Source organism: Grammomys surdaster, unplaced genomic scaffold (genome assembly GCF_004785775.1).
Source record: "Grammomys surdaster isolate TR1022 unplaced genomic scaffold, NIH_TR_1.0 60, whole genome shotgun sequence".
NCBI classification, from domain to species: Eukaryota; Metazoa; Chordata; class Mammalia; order Rodentia; family Muridae; genus Grammomys; species Grammomys surdaster.
The window spans coordinates 321,867-334,641 of NW_021604562.1; the positions used below are offsets into that span (position 1 = coordinate 321,867).

At 38.0% G+C, this 12,775-nt stretch overlaps 1 protein-coding gene and 1 pseudogene across 7 annotated transcripts in view; one reads left to right on the forward strand and one right to left on the reverse strand.

Moving 5' to 3' along the window:
* The window catches only part of LOC114618153, a 60,459-nt pseudogene extending 52,372 nt beyond the window's left edge, over positions 1-8,087 (reverse strand).
* Positions 1-12,775, forward strand: part of Enox2 (ecto-NOX disulfide-thiol exchanger 2) — a 253,647-nt gene that overhangs the window by 154,406 nt on the left and 86,466 nt on the right. The window lies entirely within an intron of this gene.

Sequence of the window (12,775 nt, forward strand, 5' to 3'; positions counted from 1 at the left end):
GAGAGAGAGAGAGAGAGAGAGAGAGAGAGAGAGAGAGAGAGAGAGAGGGAGAGAGAGAGAGAGAGAGAGAGAGAGAGAAAATGGCCAAATGGTTATAAACACATACTGCTCTTGTACAGGTCGTTAGTTTGCTTCCTAGCACCCACATCTGCCAGCTCACAGTCCCCTGTAACTCCAGCTCCAGGCAATCCAGCTGTCCTTGAGGGCATCTGCATAATTTAAAAAGAAATAATAAAATAAATCTTTAAATATATTGAAATAATTTCTATACTTGTTGGTAAGTAGGCACTTTTAGAAGATCTCTAAATGATCCCTTGTCACTAAGTACACCCTGCTATTTCTCTAGGTTGTTTCTTGTTGCAATGGTGTCATAGCAAGAATATCTTGCAGAATTGTCTCCAGTGATAAGTTGTGTCTGTTTATGTTTGTTTGCCAATGTCATGATGATGTTTGAGTATTTTAAACTATACTCCTGACCTCTGTGGTATTGTCCATTGTGATTTTCCAACATATTTTAGGCAAAATCAATCAGCTTGCCAGAAGAGTCCTTGTAATTTATTTATTCTTATATAAACTAAGTATAATTAGTGGTAGAAGAAAGAATCATGGAAAATAGTAGTAAGATTAACTTGAAGAAAAAGTATACAAAATTTCACAATAACACTTCTAATTTTAAAGACAAAAGTGAGAGGCACAATTATGGTCAGGCATTACCATGCAGTCAAGTCTGCCATCATATTAAAAAGAAAACTATAATAGACTTGTAATGCCTATTTGATCACTCTATGATGGGACGGGTTGCATAATTGAAGTGTATTACATACCTTCCCTGGCATTAGGAATTTTCACAACCTAGCAGGGGAAATCTTTCAAGAACCTATTTGACTATTCATATAAGACAAAATTCTATTTTCCTTTAAGAGAGTCACACTAAATGTTAAAAAATCTTTTAGAAAGGTACAAAATCAGCACAGTTTCTGGGCTCCAAAAGTGCTCTCAGTCTGAGAAATGTTCAGTTCCTGGAAAACAAATGAGGAGAGTACCTTACTCGAAACTGAACTATCACTGTATTGTTAAATGTACTAACTCTGTGATGATAAATGAAACTTAATGCCATAAACCTTAACTATTAAAAATAAACTTACTGACATGAATAGAGTAATTGAAAAACAGACCATTGCATTGAAAGATTCCTTCTACGCCTACGATGGAAACAAATTGGATAATTTTTAATCCCTTATCATCCTCTAGGAATTATATTTGCTAATGGAATGTAAATATCATTGGTAAAGAAACGGTAGAGATGAATCATTATAATGAATTATTCTATTGCCTAAATCAAGTCAACCAGGCTTTCCCACTCTGGATGTAGTCATAGGCCTCTGAGTGCAGTGACTGGAATGCTAATCCCTCCTGGGTAGTGCTTAGTTGGTACTACTCTTACAGAGGCTTTCTGGAAGCCCAACAGGGTTCTCCTGTGGAGGTTCTCTTAGCCCATTTAAGAAAGATTCACCCTTCCCTATATGTTATTATCCCTTGTGGTTTTTATTTTTGAATAATAGACTACTACAGTCTCACTAACACCGGCTGGCATAGGAAAACTAATGCAGAGCTGTACCATGATTGTACACTCCCCATCCTGTGCACCTTCTATTCTCACCCTGAACTCTGATACTTGCCAAATATTCTCCATATGTAGGAAGCTTATCAAGCTTGAAGTTTCATCTGTATGTGGTAGAAAAGAGCTTGGCTAGGTATCAGACATTCATTCACCTTACTCATTAGCCTTATTCCATAAATTAGTTCTCGATAGGTGATTATTATATATGAAACATATATAGGATGTGTAGCCTGTGATATTTTATTCCTAGAAGTCTGTAGCTCCGTTCTTACATAGTTCCGCCAATGTACTGGTATCCTGAAATACATCAACCTCAATTCTCCCCTCTGATGAGCTTAGCTGGACTTTAATAATCCCTGATAAATTGCCTTGTGACTCTGTCATGTGAATAAAGACTACAGACTCTAGGTTAGATTGTAAGCATCAAATTAATTTTATTGCAAATGTCAGGCTGCTCTCGTAGTGTTCTGCTGTGCTTGAAGGTTAGTCTGTACATGCTTGGCCAGAACTTTCCTGTCTGAGTTGTATTCAAAACAGATTTCCAGATATAGCCAGATTGAAAACCAGACATTCAGGGATAAAAGGCTCTGGACTCTGACCCCTTGGAAAAACAAGCAGCTACAGTGATTCCATCTGCGTATATTATATATCATAATCTCCCGGGGATGATAGGCATTAAGCTCAGCACCTTTTGCTCCCAAAGCAAATGTCTGTCCATCTTTTCCACCTAGCTGCTCATGTCAGAGTTAAGAAATATTTCTTACCAAACGACTTCTAAGCTTCCTTGTCTCTGAGAAGTGATGCCCCTGGGAAAGCAAGACGTATCAGTGGAGTTTGACTCAAAAAAAAAAAGTCTAATCACATTCAGATAACCAGACACCTCCATCCTGGTTCCATTTAACCTTCATCCATCTTCCCAATTTAACACAGACTTAGTCTTAACAGCTCACCTCCTTACACCAGTACAGTCCAGGTACTCCTGACATATGTTTTTAATATACTTATCAATTCAAGTTCTACAAGAAACATTCATGTAATTTCTTTTCATTTATACATCCAGAAAAATCTACACAGGCTTTTTATGAACTCTGGGTTGGCTTTTACTTTGTGGAAGAATTTGCTTACTTATAAGTTCCCTTAGAGAAGGACTTCATTCTTCTGAGAGTTGTCTGCTTTTCCCATATCTCTCAACCATTAGAAAATAACACTATAAAGTCTCCATAAGTATATGTTAGATTATTTGTAACTAAAGAACAATCCAAATGGATTATACTGATTTCAGAACTCAGGTATACCATTTTCTTCTTACAAGTAAAATTTTATCTTTGAGGTTACATACATTGTACTCTTCAGAAGTAAAAACACTTCCACAGTTCTGTGCTAGAAGGTACAATACATTTTGCCAAGTGCAGTGGTTAAGGATTATATGCTTTTCACTGTAGTTGAGAGGGGACTGAAAACCAGGACTCATTGCATTCCCTAAATTATCCCCCTTGAAATTACAGCCTCAAAGCCCCTATGTCCGCTCTCTTTATAACCCAAATCCTGTTCTGTGATTGTGGTGCCAGCGCTTCTCATTTTCACTTAAATTCTTCCTTTCTGTTTCCCTTAGCAGAGCTCATCAATACTGATCTGCCTTCCAGGGATGTTTGGAGGACACAGTGCTGATAAGAAAACACTCTATGAGAGAATATTGATGACAGTTGTTTTGTAGGCACAAAGGAGAGGGCCCTCAGTAGTAATTGGGGGTCATGTTTAGCTACCCGACCACCCATTATCATTAGTACTCAGATAGAATCTAATGCATCATGATAATGCAGCATGTGCTACACATGGAGACTGGGAATTTATTCTCATGTGTCGATTGTTAGCCATGACAAGCTGTTGGAACATCTTCCAAATATAGTTGGATGTGTGTCTTTTATTTCTCCTTTCTTTGTTTGGAAATCTAATATTTACCCTTTGCTTCTCCTATTTTCTCCTTTTAAACTGCATGTTAAAATATTGTTTTTCTTCCTTTTTAAGCTTTAGTTCTAAATGAACAGCTAGGCCACAGAAGATGGATTTAGAACAGTTAAAGTAGCAAAGTCCAATTTGAGAATAGTGGCAGATTTTATCGCTGGGCTTTATTAATGGACCTCATCCTGGCTACATTGTACTTCTTTCCCTATGCATTTGTGTAAAAGCCCTTGCCTACCTCATTAACCTCTTTGACTGATGTTAACTCATTCCTAGGCATTTGTTGTCATAATTGCAACTGTCACTCAGCTGGAACCCCATGCTGGCTTCTCTATGGGCCATATGGGGCTGGCTGATTTGTTCCAGGCATCAGCTGTTAGGCGAGGGCAAGAGACTAACAACCTCTGAGGTCAAACTGCCTGTCCTACTTGCCTTAGTCCTGTCTTTCTGTTTGTTTGTTTATATATTTATTTCTATGTCTATCTATCTATTTATTTATTGCAGCAGATGGGCATGTGGCTATCTGGCCCCAGAGCTGGGAAACATGTGTGAGTACATGACTGGTCAACATCCCCTCTCATCCACTCTGGGTACCAAAGCAGGTACCCTAACTCCATGTTCAAAAATATGATTAATAATTCCTCTCCATTGTCTGAATCTCTTCCTTCAACAGCCAAGGCAACTGTAGGGAATTGTTTGAAACTTCTGTCTGTTCACAGAAACAATTGCCAGCAGTTTTGTGGAACATCTCTTGTGTGTGTTTCTGCCCATTTGCAGATTTGATTATATCCTTTGCAGAAAGGTAAGCAGCAGCTTACCACTGCTTGCTTGTTTTCTCCTAGATCTTTCAGGAGACACTTCTCTTTTTAAAAACAAATTGGAGCTGCTATGCAAATGGCTATGTTCCTATCACACAGGCAAACATCAGGTCTTGCAGAAAGTTCCTCAGGCACAAAGTGATCAAGTGATAAGCAGAGCCTACATTCCTTTCTGTTTGAGACAGCAGAACTGTCCTAGTACTTATATATAGACCAGAGCCAATATAACATGCACATACACAGACTGAGCAAGTATAATAGCTACTGAAGAAAATATAAAGGTGGAAAAGTTCCACATAAATCAGAAACATAGCACTAGAGAAGACACTTTAAGTTTGCCCTTGTTATTGCCAATTTTGCTTTTAAAAGCCCACAAAGACTGATATGTAAATTAAGTCTGTGCTCATAAAATTCCTAAATAGCCTTTACCTTGACTTTAATAGAATTGATAATATGCCACCAACAACAGTAGCAGAACTGCAGCACAATTGATAACTAACATTTCCACAGTACTTTACAGCTTTCCAGATCTGTTTACAGTTGACATCTCCTATTTAACTATCTCAACAACCCTGTAAGATTGTTATAATTGCTATCTGCTTTTATGTTTAAAAAAAAAAACCTAGGCCCAGAGATCTAGACATTAGTGACTTGCTCTAGATTACATGAGTAGTAAATAATACTCTCTTGTGACTCCAATCTTCTAAGGTACTCACATTAGGCACTACACTCTGCCTGGTCATCATGCAATCCAGCCTACTGCTACCTATGTCCCCAAATCTCCCCTGCAATTCTGGGTAAACGAATTCACACCCTGCAAGGATTCACTTGAAAAGCTAAAGGAAAGTAGCCACGTTACCAGGGAATTAGTGCCTTCACATGTGGATTTACTGCTAAATGATATCTTTGGCACTTCTGTTTGTTCCTAGATTGCAAATGACTGATCTAGCTGAGAAAGAAGGGTTGGAGAGTGCAGAAGCAGGCAGAGAGTGAGAGCAAAGTAACTGTGTTGACTAGCTTTCTGTCAACTTGACACACATTAGTCATTTGGGGAGCGGAACCCTCACCTGAGAAACATTCCCCATTAAATTGACCTGTGGGTAATCCTGTAGTGTATTTGCTTGATTGATGATTGATGTGGGAGGACCCAGCTCACTACAGGTGGTGCCACTACAGGCTGTTTCTCCTGGGTGCTGTAAACAAGCAGTCTCAGCAAGTCATAAACAATATGTTAGTAAGCAGCACTCTTCTATTGCATCTTCTAGAATTGCTGTCTCCAGGTTCCTGCCCTACTTGAGTTCCTACCCTAACTTCCTTTAATTAAAGGACCTGTGATGTGGACCTGTAAGCTGAAATAAGCCCCTTCCTTCCCAAGTTGCTGTTGGTCATGGTCTTTATTCAAACCAGTAGAAACCCTAAGACAACCAGTAAGCACTTGACAACTAAAGAATCCTTTAGAAAGTAAGATAAAAATATTTCTGAAGGAATACCATTAAAATATGTAATAGAACTGTAAAGATAATCAAGGAATGGCTAGCACAAAATCCAGACCAATGGGGTCACCTTTGAGGGATGCAAGGAGTCAAAGAGGGACATGTGGTAAGCTTGAAAAATCATGCTCATCTTTTTAACTCATCCTTTATATGAATAATGTCTCAAACCACATGTTGACTATACAGTTTTCACGAGTGTGTGTGTGTGTGTGTGTGTGTGTGTGTGTTCCTTTATAACTATTCAGCCTTTAGTTTAAAGAAGTCAGCACCAATGTACTCAGTGGGTTTAAGTCAGGAGGGAGACATTGGAAGGAGTTGGAGGAGAGAGTGATAGTGGTTATGATCTAAATAATTATATTCACATACCAAAGAATAGGTAAGAAAAAGAAAAATTCACAAAAATAGAAAACGAAAATGTATAGAAATAGTAGAAAATAGGATTTTATAGAGAGAAATAGCTTTACTGCTCTTGAAAATGAGATGTGTGTTGATTTAAAAAAAATCCTTGACGAGTTTGCTCTGACAGTGTGTGCAGTAATATACCAGTTAGTTTCTCAGAAGTGCTGATATGTATAGAAGGTGTGCTTTCCCAGAACATTCCTGGAGTCTTCAGATATGTACATGGCCTTGACTCTCACTTTGCCTTCTTTCTCTCAATGAGCTAGCTTCAGTGAGAGATAAGAACAGTTATGCAGTCATTGGGGATTTGAAATTGAATGCTTGAATTGTAACCATGGATTTATCCATTGTTACCTAAATACTTAAGTCTTTGCTTGGTCTTGGACCTGATACAGAGTGCAGTAAATGGGTAGGCTTGTATATTTATTTTCATTCTGTGTTGGTTTCACTCTGGCCAGTCTAGATACGATGTAAGCGTGGGCTGTCAGGAATTACAGCTTGTCTTCCATGTGGAAATAAGTGGATAAGCAAATACTCCCAGACTGATTTTCTTTCCTATTCATTATTTACAGGGAATTCACCCTTTGTAATCATTTTCAAATCAAATTTGCTCTACCAATCCCTGTAAGGTTTGCTCTGGAGATCATTGCCAAATTAGATGCCTTGTATTTTTTAATACCTCATGTTTCCTCCATGTTAATGACATTAACCATGAAAACACACACACACACACAAACACAAGAGTGAATTAAAGATAATATCACTTACTGGCCTAGAGATTCACTCAAAAAGAAAATTTAAGTTACAGCAGAAATGCATATAGAGGAAAGAAAGTCAGTAACTCACATCCTTTGCTTCTACTGTTGCTACATTAAAATATTCAGAAGAGCTATAGAACTAGATGAGGCAAAATAAGACATATATAAGATAGTTTCCAAGTAAAGAACAATTAGTAATACTGTCTGAGAGTCATAAACTGACAACAAAATTTACTCGCATACAAATTGTTCCTAGTAAAGGTTGATCCAATGGGCTTCCTCTACCCAGCTGACACAAAGGTCACAATTATGCAGTTAACCTCCCTTTGTCTTTGTTATAAAGTTGGAAATAAAGAACAATCCTTGCTGACAATCTTCCAAGCATCATCACAAATAATCAAGATGTGTCAGTGAGTTGTTCTACCTTTCCATCATCACAGATGGTGAGTGGTCAGAAAAAGAAAGTGTGAATATAGTTCTAGGAAAACAAAAACCAAATGAGCTTTAGAATTGTTCTGGTGGAGGTGAGTGTAAACTGGGGAAGAGTAACACAGGAAAATATTTTCAGAATAAGCAGCACAACTTTTCTAAAATGTATCAATGGGACTACTGAGGCAGCTCATCATGTAAAGTGCTTGTTGCACCCAATGATCTGAATTCCATCCCTAGAACCAATATAAAGAGATAACAAAGTCTACAAAGTTATCCTCTGATATCCATACATGTGCACTTCCACACAAGTCACACAATAATAATAATATGATAGAAAGTACTTATTTATTATAGCTGTTACTATAGTAAATAACATTTAAATACATAAAATAAAATGCATCAGTTGGATGAGGGAAATTTAAATTAGTCTCGTTGATCTTCCTGGCCATGTTCTTGGCATAAAGACAATGTTACAGAGAAGCCATCCTGTTATTTTATTGATGCTGTTGTAACAGTATTATTGACGGATGGTTCATACACTGATATCTTCATCTCTCTTCTCCATGAAGGGATCAAAATATTCACACTCCTCACCTTTGACAACCATTTTTTATAAAATAGCAGAGGCAGAGTTCACAATTGTTACTACATTAGTAATTACCTATACTCTGGCACCATCTTATTGAGCTAAATGCTACAGTAAATCTTTCCATATATTTTCTCCTTTAATTTTTCCTACCATTCTATTAGACAAGTACTACAATGATACTCATTTTTAGACTTACAAAGTGCAAAGACTTTAGATCATTGCCCAAGCATTCCACATCTAAAAAGTATTAGGCCAAGATTGGAATTCAATTCTAATCCAAAGAGTGATCTTAACTGCTGTTATAACTCAGTTGTCTTCAAACAGGGGCATATTGCATTAAAGGTTGAGAGGTCTCATACATTTTTTATTAATTCTTCTGTAATTGTATGCATGCATACAGAACATTTTGAACATATTCACCCCTCACTCCTCTAGCTTCCCCCCAAATCCACTCCTTCAATCCCATATTGCATTCTGATTTCATATCATTTTATTTTATAGATCACTATGTACAATTTGTACTTCTCATATATACAGGCATGAATATTGACCTATCCACTGGATCCTGATTAACCTCTAAGTGAGCATACTCCTAAAGAAAACTGCCCGAGATGCTCTCAATGATCAGTAATTGCCCAGGTAAACAGGACTGCTCTTGTGCTCCTTCCTGTCCATGTTGTAATGTTGACTGGCTTGATTTTGTACCTGTTTTGGACAGACAACTACAGCTACTGTGAACTAATGAGTGCAGAATTCCTATCATATTCAGAAAACATCGTTGCACTCCAGTCCCCCCTGACCTCTAGCTCTAACACAGTCTTTCTTCCACATTTTCTGTGATGGGGTCTAAACCTTAGGGAGGAGGTGTGATATAGATACCTTATTTATAGATGAGCCCTCCACCTACACTTATTCTCTGCTATTTGATTATTATCCAATACATGAAGAAACTTCATTAATGAAGTCTGAGAACTAAATTAATTTGTAGATGTAGATACTTTTTGAGAGTGCAATTTGATACTAATTCCATTTAACAAAATAATAGCTGTACATTTATTCCTAGGACCTATGAGTTCCCCTAACCACAGATTATTGGTCAAATTTATGTATTTTCTCCTGTAAAGATACTCTTAAATCCAATTAGAAAGCAGTTGCTTATTTCAAATATTGGATTTATTTCTAGACCAGTACATGATTGAGTCCAAATAACTGGTCACATTTAAGAAAAATACAAGAGTCATTATAACTTCTCTTTTTGATTCTCTGTTCCATGAGGTCTAAAAACTTGAAGGAAGGCAGCTTGTCCCATCTTGGATATAGGTAAGCCAAGGTGGGTCAGGAACATATGTCCAATTCAGCTTCCCAGTCACCCTTGTCAGGGCACTCAGCAAGCTCATAGGTCGGCATCATTCTTTGTCCATGCATCAGCATATCTCACTGGTCACTCTGGCAACCACCATGCTCCTTCAGCATCCTGCAGAAAAAACACAAACACGCCCTCTTCCCCATATTAGATACCTGATCAGGATCATGCAATATGCCAGTAAGTGGATCCTTCCTTTTCACCTGTGCATAAGTATGCCTACTTGTAGAGGGCCATAGACACTCAGCAGAAAGTTCCTTGGCATCCAAATTTTTTTAAAAAAAATTAAAATAAAAAGAACATGATTTAAATTTGTGGTGTATAGGGATATACCTCCCCCTTTTTCCTTTCATGAAGAAATTGTTTTAAAGTTCCACGGGCCCCTTCCACAGTCCCTTGTCCTTGACAATTATAAGAAATCCCAGTAAAATGGGTAATATTAAATTGCTGACAAAAAGTCTGAAATGCTGGACTGTGATAGCCAGTTCCATTATCTGTTTGTTTGTTTGTTTGTTTGTTTGTTATTATTGGATAATTTATTTTTGTACATTTCAGATGTTATCCCCTTGCCCCATTCCCCCCCCACCCCAAGAAACCTCTTATCCCATCCTCCCTTCTTCTACTTCTGTGATGGTATGCCCCCACCCATCCACCCACTCCCACCTTCCCAAACTTGAATTCCCCCACTCTAGGGCATCCAGCTTTCACGAAGGCCCTCCTCTTCCACTGATGCCTGACAAGGCCATCCTCGACTACATATACAGCTGGAACCATGGGTCCCTCCATGTGTTCCCAGTCTAGATTTGGAAGCCTGGTTATGGACATTTTCAGAGACATATTTGAAAGTTAGCTGCAGTTCTCTATGATGTTATGTTAGCAAGAGATATGGGACAGGATCTGGGTTTCAAACACATGTTAGTACATGTGTTAAGGCTCTTTTAATTATCAAGTTAAAATTACTTTTGTTTCTTCTACAGTATTTAATGTAAGTTGCATTGATTTTACACTTTCTAATTGTGTTAGTGTGTTGACACCTGGCATGTCAGTTACGGAAGTCTATCAACCAGCTTTTGTTTTATTGCCCTGAGTATCACAGAACCTTGGTATTCTCAAAAAAGCTTGCAAGTACTGGAAGAAGTGAGTCAGGCTTTAAACAGAAGCAAGAGGGTAGTGGGCTTGATTATTGCTGGTATAACAGCTTTAATTGCATTAATTGCTAGCACCACTGCTTCTGCAATTGCTTTGACACAAGAAGTTAAGACAGCTACTTTTGTTAATCATTTAGCAAAAAAATGTTACTAGTGTATTGAATATACAAGAGTATTTAGATAGGCATTTTGAAGAACGGATTGATACTCTTCATCCTATACAAATTATTGGAAGGAGGTTCAGAGTTTAAGAGTAAGGAGTCATCTCTAGTGTCATGCCAAATACCACTGGATTCATGTTAGTTCTAAATTTTACAGTGGTAGTCATTATAATTAGAAAAAAAGTTTAAAGACACTTGCAGGGTATCTGGCATAAGTCTAACACCTCTCTGGATGTTTTAAATTTGCATAATGAGCTTATGAATTTAAAGAATGCTGCTCTGCTGAGGGTTGATTCAGCAGATACTGCTGATAAAATTACCCATGGCCTGAGGTCAGTATTTCTATTTTGGTCAAACTTCAAGAATGGCATATATATCTTGATCATGCTAGCCCTTATTGTCTTGGGAATACTTTTATTCCTGCCCATCGTGTTAAAGCTATTTTTTTTAACAACAGCAACATGTTGGCATCCAAAGTACATGGCTTGAAACTGAAAATGGACTCCCAGACAGAGTTATCAAATTAACAGACTGGCAAGCAAGGGCGCGTAAGATTCTGCACAGAGCCTTACCAACCTAAGACAGAAGCACATTGCTTTTGATAATGCATATTCCACAATGGGTAAGGAAGGCATTCTTGGCAGAAAGAACCTAAGACAAGCTCAGTCTTATTTATGAAATAAAAAACGGGGAGAGGTGGAGAGCTTTTGGGACTGCTTGTCAGGAATCTGACATTGGCCAAGTACAAGGTAATGTGCTGCTTGGCAGGCATCTGACATTGGCCAAGTACAAGGTAATGGGCTGCTTGGCAGGAATCTGACATTAGGCTAGAACAAAGAAGTAATTTCAGGCAGGAATCTAAATCTTAGGCTAGAACAAAGAAGTAATTTCAGGCAGGAATCTAAATCTTAGGCTAGAACAAGGAAGTGGGCTTCAGACATGAAAATGAATTTGAGCTAGGACAGGAAAGTTGGCTCAGATATTTTGGTCATCCTAATAAGCCCTTAGAAACAGTTGATCACAAGAGTGTTCACGGAACTTTGTTTATTGCTTTGCTTGTTCCTTGACTGTTTGTGTTTATTGTCTTGTTTGTTCCTTGACTATTTACATCTATTGTGTTGCTAGTTCCTCAACCTATAACTGACCTTAATACGTGTATGTAATTAAAATGGTATAAAAGCAAAAATGAGGAAGGGGGATGGGATAGGTGGTTTCTAGGGAGGGGAAATGGGGAAAGGGGATGGCATCTGAAATGTAAATAAATAAAATATCCAGTAGAAAAGGGAAAAAACAGAAAGCAGTTGGATAATGCACAAGATATTCATTCCACTGTTGCACTCTTGGGTAGTCTCACTTGGTCATTCACAGTGTTCACAATTGGGTAAAGTTATTGGTGACTTTTCTCTTACAGGAGCCCACATAGCACCTTTGGTCCTATAAAAACTCTCCAGGAGGAATGAAGCTTCCCAGCCAGTTTCACCTTGATTTTTGCATGTCCTGTGACCAAATTGTGGGTTGTCTCCAGCAATAGGGTCTTACTATAAAAATCTGTCATGCTAGTGAAGGGAAATAGCCTAGAGGCATATATAGATATTTTTCCTTGAGTATTTTTCCTGAACTTTGTTTATTGCCTTGTTTGTTCCTTGACTATTTGTGTTTATTGTCTTGTTTGTTCCTTGATATTTACATCTATTGTATTGCTTGTTCCTCATATCAGGAATATCTGGTCAGGCATATCTGGAGATCTTCCAAACAATGAAGGGTTAAGAATTTTCTAGTTCCTCTGGCCAACTGCATGCTAGTAGCTGATGCAAGATAGCAGTTTTCAGAAAAATCAAATGAGTTCTTTTGAAACATGAAAGGTGAAAACTCTGTATAGTAAAGGCTATCATTTTCAGATTATTTTTAAATGGAAATAACGTTCAGAAATTCTGTTTCTCCTGTTCATAGAGGTAAAAGGTAAAAAGAAGTTCAGAAGGAGCCAGGGCTGCTGGCCCAACACAGAGCCTGCCATTAGTCACTGCCTCCCGTGGC